This window comes from Engystomops pustulosus, chromosome 11, assembly GCF_040894005.1.
Source record: "Engystomops pustulosus chromosome 11, aEngPut4.maternal, whole genome shotgun sequence".
Lineage (NCBI taxonomy): Eukaryota > Metazoa > Chordata > Amphibia > Anura > Leptodactylidae > Engystomops > Engystomops pustulosus.
Window position 1 is genome coordinate 13,908,081 of NC_092421.1, and position 13,385 is coordinate 13,921,465.

Sequence of the window (13,385 nt, forward strand, 5' to 3'; positions counted from 1 at the left end):
ATATACATGTTGAAAAGGTGGTTAGGTGCTGCGGAGCTACGGGGGTGCACCCACTGGTTGTCAGCCACGAACAGGCTCTCGGTCACTTGTACCCCCGTAGCTCCGCAGCACCTAACCACCTTTTTCCTTAAGGGAAATCACCGCAACTCATGCACTTTATACCAGTGTAAGGGTATCTTAAAGGCGGACCTAATTATCCCCTGATGAGCCCAAAAGGGTGAAACAGGCCTGTTTGGTTACGCAAAAACCCTGTGACATACCTTTCTCTCTGTCTATAAAGACTATCACACACATTTTTTTACTTACCTGCATCTGACTGGGACTACACCTATAGATTAGGTCCGTTAACAGGGCCAGTTATCTAGGGTAAGGTTCCGGTCGGGGCTGTGGCCATCTAGGGCCACTACTCCGAGGTTAGGTCATCAGGGTGTATTAGATATTGGATATAGGGCATCAACAGGGAGAGTGACAGCCATTCTGACCCTTGCCTCTAATGCCAACAGTCATAACACCCTGATTTTCTATATCTTTCTGCACTCTATATGGACACAAGGTGCCCGTAACCATTTTACTGACATATTGGCACCATAACGGATGAATATCCGGAGACCGGAGTGTAGATATTGAACCTTGACATTTCAAGATGTGTAACCTAAAAAGGTGAGCCTAAAACCTTCCTCCTTCTTTGTAGATAATTGCTCTTGAACCTCGCAAGGAGGCCATCAGGTTCACACTTGCATTGTCTCTCTTTATTTTTCAGATGGGTACCATGCGCTCACTCAATTGCCTTGTAGCTATAATACTGATTGTTCGATTTTAAATATTTTCAGTAAAAGCTAAGTTTTAAATCACGAATTGTATTCTTCTTGTATATTCCATAGTGATTTAGGCCCTTTCTTCAATCACTTTTGAGGATAAATATCTTTTTGTAGCTCTTTACATGTAAAATCTGAAAAATTTGGCAGGAGGAGGTGAAGGAGTTTGAGGGTGCACACTCATTGTCATGTGGACAAATATGAAAAACCACCCATAGTGTTGGTGTTAAATATGGCATCAATTTCTAATATTTACAAGGAAAAATCTGTACGTCTTCCCAGGGATGATGCTATCTTACCCATAGTGCTTGTAACATGGTGCATGGGAATAATGTTCTGAGGTTAACATTGAACTAACCAATTTACAGTCTATAAATAAATTGTTGAGTCCTGTGTTTGGGACCACATATTTAGGTCACTCCTACTGGGAAATAAAATCTGGAAAAAAACATGGTCCACTTCCTATTTCACAGCAATGTGCTTCTACACTGTTCTCAGCCTCAGTCATGTAGAGAGGAGATATCAGAAGCTCTACAAACAAGATAATCTTTGTATCCAAGGGAAGGTAGAGCATAGCAGTGCTTACTCTCAGTGCTGAGTGTGTCATTGTTTCTTATGTCCATCTCATGACTCGGATCTGTCTCAACTCTCTTTTTCTAGGAGTCAGGTACTAGTAGGATGTTCAGAAGCTAAATGAAAGTGTATATAACTACTTAGCTAGACACCTACACTACCTACAGTGGAATCTTACACTGACATCTATAGGGAGTGATAGGACCAAAAACAGCAATAAAACTGACTAAAATGGTGAATGGAGGGGTTTAAAAATGATCTTTGTTGTGTAAACATAACTAGAGAATTACAATTTAAGAACTTTCATTTATAGGCAAACCCCTTTTAGTAGAGGACCTATGTTTGGCCATGGAATGTAATAGGTTGTCTTGATTGGAAAACATACCTAAGATACCACAAAAAAATTCCCAACTTTATATAGTTGGTGCCATTTGTCCCTTACAACTGGTCATCAGGAAGGTCATTTTTACATGATGACAGGTTCCAATAGCTTCTGCTATGTTGATTTGTGTAAAATTGCCTGGCTCCCTGCCAGTGCCAGAAGTATAGGAAGTATTCAGATGAGCCACAAAAACATTTTTTAAATAAACATGCCAAATACCTGATGGCAGGTCCCCTTTTAAAGACGTTTGGTTATAGTTTACATGAAATAGAAAAAATGTTAATGTATTTTAATAACTCTTGTGAAGTAATTAGGTTTATATTGTTGTCAGCACTTTATTCATGTTCCAAAAACTCAGGATAATTTTTCTTCTAGGATGGAAACTTTGTTGTTTCTGCAGAGCTGTACAGGTCAGAAAAATATTGTTTGGGTTCACTTCTAAGTCGGAGAATAACAGCTTATATAACCAGCTGCACTTGTACATATACTGAGAGAGGTCGATTGTCAAAAGCTTCTAGAGACTGAAGCTGAGACTCCCACAAAGATCTTTTATCAATGTTCTTTATATTTCATCAGATTTAATAAAAAATACAAATAACAAATGGAGCTTTGGGAAGAATCTTAAGAAAAGTTGCTGTAGTTATATACCAGTCATCGTCACCAGAGTATGTAATTTTTATAAACAGCATTTTGTATAAATTCTTTTCACAAGTCAACAAAGTTACAAAATTCAGCATGAGGGTCATGAGGTTACCCACTGAATTACTTGGTACATAATAATTTGGTACATTGTACCAGGAATAAAGAGAATTATGAAGGATGGCCTATTTCTTCTCTAACTAAAAATAAACTAGTGAGTGAAACAATAGATCAAAGGAATTAATGTAGATAGAGGAAAACAGGGTGGGGGTGTATCGTATCCAGGGAGACCATATTTTTACAATTGTACAAAATCAGGATACTAGTGGGTTTGTCATTTAATCAGAAAACTGTCAAGGCTGGACTTGAACTTCATTAGTGGGAATCCCAGTTATTTTTTTTGTCTCCGCAGACATAAAAACAAAGTTTCTAAATTGAGAAAATTTCGTCTGTGCTGTCTAGAAATGGAGAAGAAGGAATTTATGAGGCCGCACATACAAGACCATGGGGCACATTCACTAAGGGTCCACGGACCGCATTTCCGTTGGGTTTCCCGACTATTTCCTATTTAGAGGTTTTTGGTGCATGCAAACGGATTTTGGCGCAATCCCACCGACTTTCATGCACACAAATCGGGGGGCATGGCCATTGGACAACCCGACTGATTCAGACTAAGCGCGGGATTTAAAATTCAAATCGTGTCACAAGCCAAGCACTTACATGCACCGGGAAGAAGAAGGTGAACTCTGGCGGACCTCAGCAGGGAAGCGTTACATGCAGGATATTGGGCGCACAATCGTAGGACTTCATCCTCGTCGAACAGTCCAGATCGGGGATCGCTACAGGACCGGGTAAGTAAATGTGCCCCCATATGTATGTTGTATGTCACCCATTGTTAACAATTATACAACATCGCAAAGGTTCATTTACTGTGGGAACATTTTTGTTGATCATTTTTTAGGTGTTTTTATACCTTCGTTGGAGTCCACGTGGATGAATTCCATTGACTTGACATGACTTGGAAAGACACAATACTATCTATAAAAGATGTCCCAGCTTATAATGAATATTGTAGCATACACCAAACAATGGGGAGAAAAGATCTCTGTGTAGGTTTTAGAGACAGGATTATGTGAATGGAATGATCCGGACTAAGCTACAAAAAATGGCTATAGAATGTAAAGTTCACAAGAGATATGACCTCTACTCGTAATTCTTATCTACAAGACTTTTTAAACAATAGAAATCTTCATAGAGTGGGCTTTTCCACCGAGCTAAGTAGTTTTTGGAGAAGGTCCTTAAGAGAATTGACCAAGAACCCAAAGGTAACTCTCACTGAATCCAAAAATAATGTGTACTCCACCAATCTAGGCTTTGTAGTGGCCAGATAGCGGCCTATACACATTAACAGATCCCTGAAAGTCTGTGTGACATCTGTTTAAAAAGCTCCAAAAGGACTCAAAGACTATTAGAAACAAGATTCTCCAGGTAGATGAAATTAATATAGAATTTTCAGTTCTAAGCATTATACCTGGAGGAAACCAGACATACCTAATACCATCCCTACATTGAAGAACGGTGGTGATGGCCTCATGCTGTCCCTGTGTGCATTTTGCGGGCTGCAAGCAGAGGAAACCCTTCTTGTGGCACCTCCAACATGGGCAGGAATAGGTTTGTTTGTTTGGCTCACATCCAAAGAATATGGTTGTGTGCATGAGGACTTAGCTTCCCCTTACAACAAGACAATAACTCCAAGAGGACAGCCAAGACAACACTTGAGTGGATAAAGTAAATTGTGGTGAATGTCCTTGAGTGGTCGAGCTAAAGCCTAAACTTGAAAAAATCAAACATCTCTGGAGAGACATAAAAATGGTTGTCCACAGGCATTCCCTATCAAACTGACAGAGCTGTAGAGGATCTGCAGAGACTAATGGAAGAATATTCCCAAATACAAATGTACGTAGTGCACCAACTGTGCTTTGTATTGCAGCTGAATGGAACTGAGCTAAAAAAAGGTCTTGTGACTGATGGATATAATGTCACTGACCCGAGAAATGGAAGTACAGCCCATTAGAGCGTCTTCTTTGTTTGGAGCTGCTAATTGGGTGGGACACCTGATTCATCCAAACATTGAGCTTATATTGATAATGTAACCTATGTATAGGCCACCAATATTTTAACCACTGAAAACTTTTTGCAACAACCAATGGACCTCTACATTTACCCTTAACAGGATGGGGCCATGTTCACTCTTCCGCAGCTCCATCCCTTTGTCTATTATTATCACTAACTGGACTTTCCCTCTGGTCTACATAAATGTTGGGTCCTGTTCTGTAAGTGAAGCTAGTACAAAAACAAAACAAGCTAATTTTACTTGTATATTATTTATGTATTTTATCTATAACACCATCTGAAGAGCTGAATGTACATTTCAAGAAATTATTTTTATACTTTATATTCCCATTTGCTGTTTACACCATAAGCTTTTTCATCACTACATTTCAGTAAGCTTTTTCTTCCTTACAAACCGCACTTTTACATTTATGCAACACCACATAAAGATGTCTTCCAATACTTAAAGATCACAGTTGTGCTTTCAGCACTTAGACCAATTAGTGCACATATCCCACACAGTACAAACACCATTTAATGTACTCCTGGGCTTATTTTATTTGTAATGATGACTATTTTACTATTTGTCACCATGAATTATTTACAATTCAAACAGCTGGAATGCACTATATCCACCCATAGATTGAGCTGTACTGGAGGACTCTTATGAGTTTCTGTTGTTTTGCATATTATGGGATAGCTAAAATTAATAAATATGATAGAACAACCTTTAGGCTGTATAAACCCATACATAAATAATTAGGGCAAGTAAGTATTAATATAGTTTAACCCCCTTACTGACACGCGGGTGAATGGAGAGATCCCACGGGCCAAGCCCTCTCCGTTGGCGGTAAGGGTTGCTGCACATTGCCGGTAACACCCGCGATCGGTTCTAGACAGTAAACCCGTCCATCGCCGCCGGCAAAACTGACGGCGGCTTCAAAAGGGTGGCGGTGTCGCTCCCCGTGACGTCATCAGGGTGCAGTGATCTGTTGCCATGACAGCCTTGGGTCTTCCAAAGACCCAAGGCTGTGTGGTTTTAACCTATTCATTACAATGTGTGAATCGGATTAGGAGGAATATCCCCATATACTGCCATACTGTAGTATGTAGTACATACTGTAGTAAAAATCTTACTTCTTAGTAACAATTTGCATTTTAAAATACCGTATATACTCGAGTATAAGCTGAGTTTTTCAGCACAAAAAATGTGCTGAAAAACACAAACTCGGCTTATACTCGAGTCAAACAAAAATAGACACAAAAAAAAAAGAAAAAAAATCAAACTCACCTTTCCGGCGGCCCCCTCGGGTCTTCTGTGCGATCCGTCGGTCAGCGACAGGTCCATGCGATGTCACAGGCACTGACATCGTCCGCTGGCACACATACTGATGTCAGCGGCTGCGGCTGACGTCAGTGCAGTGCGCGGCACGGATCTGCCTCTGGCAGGCGGTATACTGGGGCACAGGGGCTGGCAGGCAGTATACTGGGGCACAGGGGCTAGCAGGCTGTATACTGGGTCACAGGGGCTGGCAGGCTATATACTGGGGCACAGGGGCTGGCAGGCTATATACTGGGGCACAGGGTCTGGCTGGCTATGTACTGGGGCAGGGGCTGGCAGGGTTTATACTGGGGGGCAGGGGCTGGCTGGCTATATACTGGGGGGCTGCTGGCTATATACTAGTGGGGGCTGGCTGGCTATATACTGGGGGGCTGCTGGCTATATACTTCTGGGGGCTTGCTGGCTATATACTTGGGGGAAGGGGCTGTGACCAATGCATTTCTCACCCTCGGCTTATACTCGAGTCAATAGGTTTTACCAGGTTTTTGTGGTAAAATTAGGGGTCTTGGCTTATACTCGGGTCGGCTTATACTCGAGTATATACGGTATTGCCTTTGTTTCCCCATATAAAGTAAATGACTCTATAGTTTGCTGAGCAATAATAAGCAAGGGACTTTTTTATATATATCAAAAGCATGTATTTTATCATTTTAGTATGTTTTTAACTGCTTGACATATTTTTAACTGCTTATCTTTTTTATTGCTTAACATATTTTTTATGTAAAATGTCCTAGCATCCTTTTAGTAACATTACTGCATGTCTCTAGTTATTAATCAGGCATGGAAAGAATAAGTGGGAAGACAAATAAATTATATCACAATTTCATGATTTATAGAGGGAATAAAACTATACTTGTGACATCACTACTATGTACTGGCCAGGGCACTATACATATACTAGTATAAGGTATAGTGGAGAAGGTCCCGGTTTGAAATCACATTCTGCTCACAGATAACATTTTTATTATTTAACAAGGATTGGGGCAGCAGATTTGGGGGGCCAAAGCGCTCCCTTCATCAGATTCATGTAAAACACTCTAAAACACTAGAGTTAGGAAAGTGGTGGTCTGACATGAAGGAGCCAGTTACTGGTTGAATAATGGATAGTAGAGCTCCAATGGCGGGCAGGATTGCTGTGTGTGGCAACTGATCTGTGTAGGCTGCAGGGTTATAAAAGAGGGAGGGGAGGTAGCCACCAAGGGGATACCGATTTTTCCCCTACCTACACTGATCGTTCCCCGACAATTCTGAGAGATGTTCCCTTCCTCTCTATACTTCTGTGTGCCTAGTCTTTGGGCGTGTTTGCTCGCGCCCCCTTGGTTGCCACCTCCGCTTCCTCTTTTATAGCCCTGACGATTACATAAATCAGTAAATAGCCTAACTCAGGTGTGCTATTTTACATGGACCAAGAGAGCTGTTTGCTCCCGAAACACAGAGGCACATTTACTTACCCATCCCGTCGCGATCTCTGAGGTGCATTGTCCGACGAGGATACAGAGCTGCTGCGATTCACTAAGATCGTGCGTCAAATTTCCTGCATGTGTCGCTTCCGGAGTTCACTATCTTCTTCCCGGTGTATGTGATCGCGTGCGCCAAAAACCCCTGTGCAATTCAGGGCAAATCGGAAATATTCGGGAAACCCGACGGAAATGCGTCCGACGGTCCCTTTGTAAATGTGCCCCACAGTGTCAGACAAGTTTTTACCAATGAAAGTTTTCTTTGAGCAGCGCCTAATTTTAAATCTCAACCTTCTCCCCTATACTTTCATTAATCCACCTATGTTGGGCAGAAAACCAGGTGACACTGCAGCTCTGCCAGATGTGGCAGAAGAAGCACTGTGTGAACTTCTACCTTACACTTTAATATGTATGAATTTACAGAGTTCCATATGTATTTTTCTCTAACGACAGCAAAGTAAACACTTCTGAGAGATGACTTAGCTATAAGTGTATTGACCTTTTGATGCTGGAAACAAGCATCTTCTAAAGATGTAATCGGTAAAAAGGGCAGAAAAGCATTGCCGACATTAGACATCAGTAGGAATTCATAACAGATGCATTACACATATTTTGGATTGTTATTGGTCGACATGCAATGTCCAGATATGTTTTTTATAACATTCTGCTTTGTGATAGAGGACCAGACATTCTCCTTAAGAATTTCCCAGTACAATAAGGAATTCATGGTTCACGTATTAATGACTAATTGTAAAGCTCTACCATACAACCCCACTGCTACCACCATATTTGACTATTGCTATGCTGTTTTTACTGTCGTATTATACATTTGTCTTACTCTAGTCATAACAGGGCCCACATTGTCCAAACAGTTTGTGGATCATTTATATATGTTACTCCTGGGTAGCATGAGTTGTTTTTCTTTTCATGAATCCCATTTCTCATTAAGAGCACCATGGTATGATGACAGGATGTCTGCATCCCACCAATCAGATATCGATGGCCTTGGAAAAGGTCAGGATTCTTTGGGTTCTTTGTATAATAAACTAAAAACGTATAATGATACGGAATTTTAGAAAGTGATTCTTTCCATTTCCTGAAGTCTCCGCCCTTGGTTACATTCATAGATACTGGAACTTCAATGAAGTCTCATAGACATATTGTAACATAGGCTTTACAGGTGACTGTGACCCAAGGCTCCCTGGTTTGGCTTGTTTGTGACCCAAACCCCTAACCATTTGAAGATACTGTAGGAAGGCCTAGTTTGTCAAGGGAAAATTCCCAGTGTCACTCTGTACGTTGCTTGGGCAATTCAACACCCACTGGTAACACCCGCAATCAGCGCTGGAACTGGTCACTGGTTTTAACCAGATAAATGCTGTTGGCAGCACTTAAATGCCGACAGCATGTATCTGCAATCATTTTCCAAAGGATTGACCCTACCCGATGACCTCATGGGTTATCACCCATGATTGGTGCTGGCTGGTGGGTTCGAGTTCATGGGTTCAGGTACCCTAACCAAACTTATGTTCTATGTTCGCTGAAACTCAATAAATCTGAATGGGTCCGCTCTTCCCTATTCTTTTTCCAATTTTTCCGAAATTCAAATCTACTCAGCTACTTTGTTGTGGCAAATGTTCTAAGCGGTGTTTAACCCCTTCGTGACTGAGGTTTATTGATGCCTGAATGTCCAGGTGAATTTTTGCAGTTCTGTTATGCCCTTCTTTAACGATGACAATATATTTGGAAAAGCTTTACTTATCAAAACAATTTTTACTTTTTTTCATGACATGTGAAACTTTCACTTTATAGGATAATTTTATTAAATACATATTTTTTTTATCTTTATAAAATTTGCTAAAAATAATTAAAAATTTGAAAAAAGAAGCTTTTTTGTCATTTTACTGATAAAAATCTTTTTTAATAAGTAGTAAAACTGAATAAAGTTATACCAAAATATGTTGTAATTATTATGTACAGCATTAGTCCATCACCCTTTCTGCAAGTTCTTTAAGTTAATTCTTTCCTGCAGCTACCTTCATTCTGCCTTCAGCTGACAGGCTGGAGGGGGGGGAACATTTCAAACCGCTATATATCTCCTGAACCCTTAGGCCCCTTTCACACTTGCGTTGCAGATCACGTCAGAGTTTGATCAGGGTGCGATCAGGGTTTGGTCAGTGAAAAACGCACATTTTGCAATCAGTTTTCAGTCAGTGTTTGTTCAGCGTCTCAGTTTTTTCACGCGCGTTTTTGATGCAATTTAAATGCAATTTCAATGCGTTTTTCACGCGCAGAAAATGCGCGTGAAATGGACTTGAAAAAGAATGCAAGTCTGAAAACGCCCATTGGTTACAATGGGTCAGAGTGCAATGCAAGTTCTGCGCGTCAAAAGCACGCGCAGAAAACGCGCGTGAGAAACGCAAGTGTGAAAGGGGCCTTACACCTAGAAATACAATTCTGATGTCATAGTAAACAGGATAATCTCCCTCTAGTATGGTATATGGATTGTGTATGGATGCTTCACAGAACCAGAGACATCCACTGTTAAAGTGACAATCTGAACTCTTAGAAATAGAAAGTGTATATAAAAATCAAGTTTTTACTACAACTTTAACCCCATAGCGCAATAAGACATACACTTACGTCTTGCTGCGGATGGGGGAGTATAAAGAGGGCTCACGGGCTGAGCCCTCTTCATACTCACCAGGCATTTGCTTCATAATGAAGCAAACGCCCGTCGCTAACACGAACGCAGAACGCAGGCCTACGGTTGCGTGGCCATAGCTCCGAGGACGGCGCTACTGCACATGCGCAGAACGCCGGGTACATGGATGAAGATTACATGGTAGGTGGAGGAACGAGGCTACTGGGGCGTGGAGTAGCTGCGACTTCTAGCCTCGTGTCCGGCTACTCTACGCCTTAGTATCCGCTTAAAAAATTTACATACAGACTTTTTAAAGTTTACCAAAGTATAGCCGGGACGTGAGGATTAGCCCAAAAAAGGGCTATCCTCACGTCCCATTCATCCACCTACCACCTGTTCTACCTTTATAGGTAGACTCGTGGTGGTAGGTTCCCTTTAATGCTGGAAGTGCCTGTTTGTGTCTCTTTTCTCATGTGTTACTGTCATGCAATGTTTAATGCTGGTTAGTTTCTTGGCAAGAAGAGATCTACCACCTATGTCTGTGGTATAATCTATATGTAATACTTTTGTAGAGGAAATGTCATTTTGCACATTGTACGGGACTGTCGGGATTTATTGTATACGGTAAGGGACTGAGGAGTAAGGGCTCATTCAGATGGGAATTTTTGACATCAGTATGGTATACATTTTTTGCGGATAGCATGACTCATTGATTTTTTGGGGATCTGTTCACATTGCTGTTTTTCATACTGATGTGCAGTCTGTGAGAAAAAAAACTGCACGTGCCAACCAGGGACCTTCATAGAAGAGACCAATGGCACACGTATGATATCTGTATGGGGTCAGTTTTTACTTAGATGTGGCTAGGTAAGATAGATAACCATCTGCTTTATTTCCGCATGTAAAAAAACACTGGCCATACCCGGGCAAGTGCCGGGGCCCACATAAGGCTGTACATAAGGAATCCATGGGGGTCAGAGGGGCTGTATCTAATGAATCCATAGGGGGTGAGGAGGGCTTTATATAAAATAACCATGTGGGTGCTGTACATAAAATAACCATGAGGGGGCTGTTTGGTATAATAAACTAGAGAATATTTTAGGAAACAGGAGACTGTTTTAGTTTCCGAATTTTTAATGCTGCCTCGTGAGTTCACTGTAAAGGGACCCACTGAGGCTCTGCCGCCCAAGGGCCTACTAAATCGTGGAGCTGACCCTGGAAGTAACAGTGTATACTGTGAGGGGCTGAGGACTGATACTGTATACTGTAAAGAGCGGAGGGGTTGTATTGTATACTGTGAGGGGCTGAGGGGTTATATTGTATACTGTGAGGGGCTGAGGGGTTATATTGTATACTGTGAGGGGATGAGGGGTTATATTGTATACAGTGAGGGGATGAGGGGTTATATTGTATACAGTGAGGGGCTGAGGAGTTATATTGTATACAGTGAGGGGCTGAGGAATGATATTGTATACAGTGAGGAGCTGAGGGGTTATATTGTATACTGTGAGGAGCTGAGGGGTTATATTGTATACTGTGAGGGCCTAAGGGGTTATATTGTATACTATGAAGGGCTGAGGGGTTATATTGTATACTATGAAGGGCTGAGGGGTTATATTGTATACAGTGAGGGGCTGAGGAGTTATATTGTATACAGTGAGGGGCTGAGGGGTTATATTGTATACTGTGAGGGGCTGAGGAGTTATATTGTATGATGTGAGGGGCTGAGGGGTTATATTGTATACTGTGAGGGCCTGAGGGGTTATATTGTATACTGTGAGGAGCTGAGGAGTTATATTGTATACTGTGAGGGGCTGAGGGGTTATATTGTATACTGTGAGGAGCTGAAGGGTTTTATTGTATACAGTGAGGAGCTGAGGGGTTATATTGTATACAGTGAGGGGCTGAGGGGTTATATTGTATACTGTGAGGAGCTGAGGGGTTATATTGTATACTGTGAGGGGCTCAGGGGTTATATTGTATACTGTGAGGAGCTGAGGGGTTATATTGTATACTGTGAGGGCCTGAGGGGTTATATTGTATACTGTGAGGGGCTGAGGGGTTATATTTGCAACATCCCCCACCGGGGCCTAGCCTTTTCTTGGGGCCTGGAGACAGCCTGGGCCCGCAGTACCTGAGTGGCTGGCGGTTGCGGCCTAAGCATGTTAGTGTCACGGTGCTTGGTATGGGGAACCGGAGGGCTGTCCTACAGCCTGGCAGGTCTCCAGCAGGGTGGTGTTGGCAAGAAATGATGAGGGAGAGGCTGCTGTAGCGGATCTCCCTGGGGCAACCCTTTGGTGTCTAGAGTATGAGTCTCTGTGTGGTGGACAGGGTGCCCGTGATGGTGACAGCCGGAGTAGCAGGGACCAGACGGAGGCAGAGGTTGAACAGAAACACTTACAGTTCTTTATTGGAACCGACAGGAACTTCAGCAACGTGCCTTTAACAAGATGGTGGAGTACTGAGATGCTTTTGGAGGGAGCCTCAGGAGGTAGATCGCCAGCCTGGATGCAGAGGGCAGGCTGGGAGGTAGCTGTGTCCTAATAGGAAGCTTCAGCTTGTCCTGGAGTGCTTCAGGTATCACCCTTGAAGGTAGGATGATACCCCTTTCCTCACTAACTCTAATCTATTAGCTCCACTCTTCAGAGGCAGGGGCTAGGCTCTTCCTGCTCTTATCTGGTATGCTGGCTGAATAGAGTCTGGACTGGGGTAACCCAGTCTGCTTCTCTTCTCATCTGAGCTAGGCTAAACTAGTCTCTAGCTGTTCTGATCTTGTGCCCTGCAGACCCAGAGGGTCTGACTGGAACTGGTCTCTTCCCCCTCCTGGGAGAGACTGCCCTAGTTCTGGAAGTTTCTTGACAGGGTCTTGTAACTCCCCTGGTCAGGTGGTGGCTGCTCCTCCAATTACATCTCAGCTTACAGAGGACAGGATGTAACACAGATCATTGGATAATAGACTTTTACATCATACACAGATTAACTTCTGCCTTGCCAGGCAGGATTAACCACTGCAATGTCCCCTGTGTGATGTGGTGACATGCTGTGGGGCTTATTCGCAAGCACTCCTTCGCAATTGCATCGGCGAGGGTGTTGCATATTGTATACTGTGAGGAGCTGAGGGGTTATATTGTATACTGTGAGGGCCTGAGGGGTTATATTGTATACTGTGAGGGCCTGAGGGGTTATATTGTATACAGTGAGGGGATGAGGGGTTATATTGTATACTGTGAGGGGCTCAGGGGTTATATTGTATACTGTGAGGAGCTGAGGGGTTATATTGTATACTGTGAGGGCCTGAGGGGTTATATTGTATACTGTGAGGGGCTGAGGGGTTATATTGTATACAGTGAGGGGCTGAGGGGTTATATTGTATACTGTGAGGAGCTGAGGGGTTATATTGTATACTGTGAGGGGCTGAGGG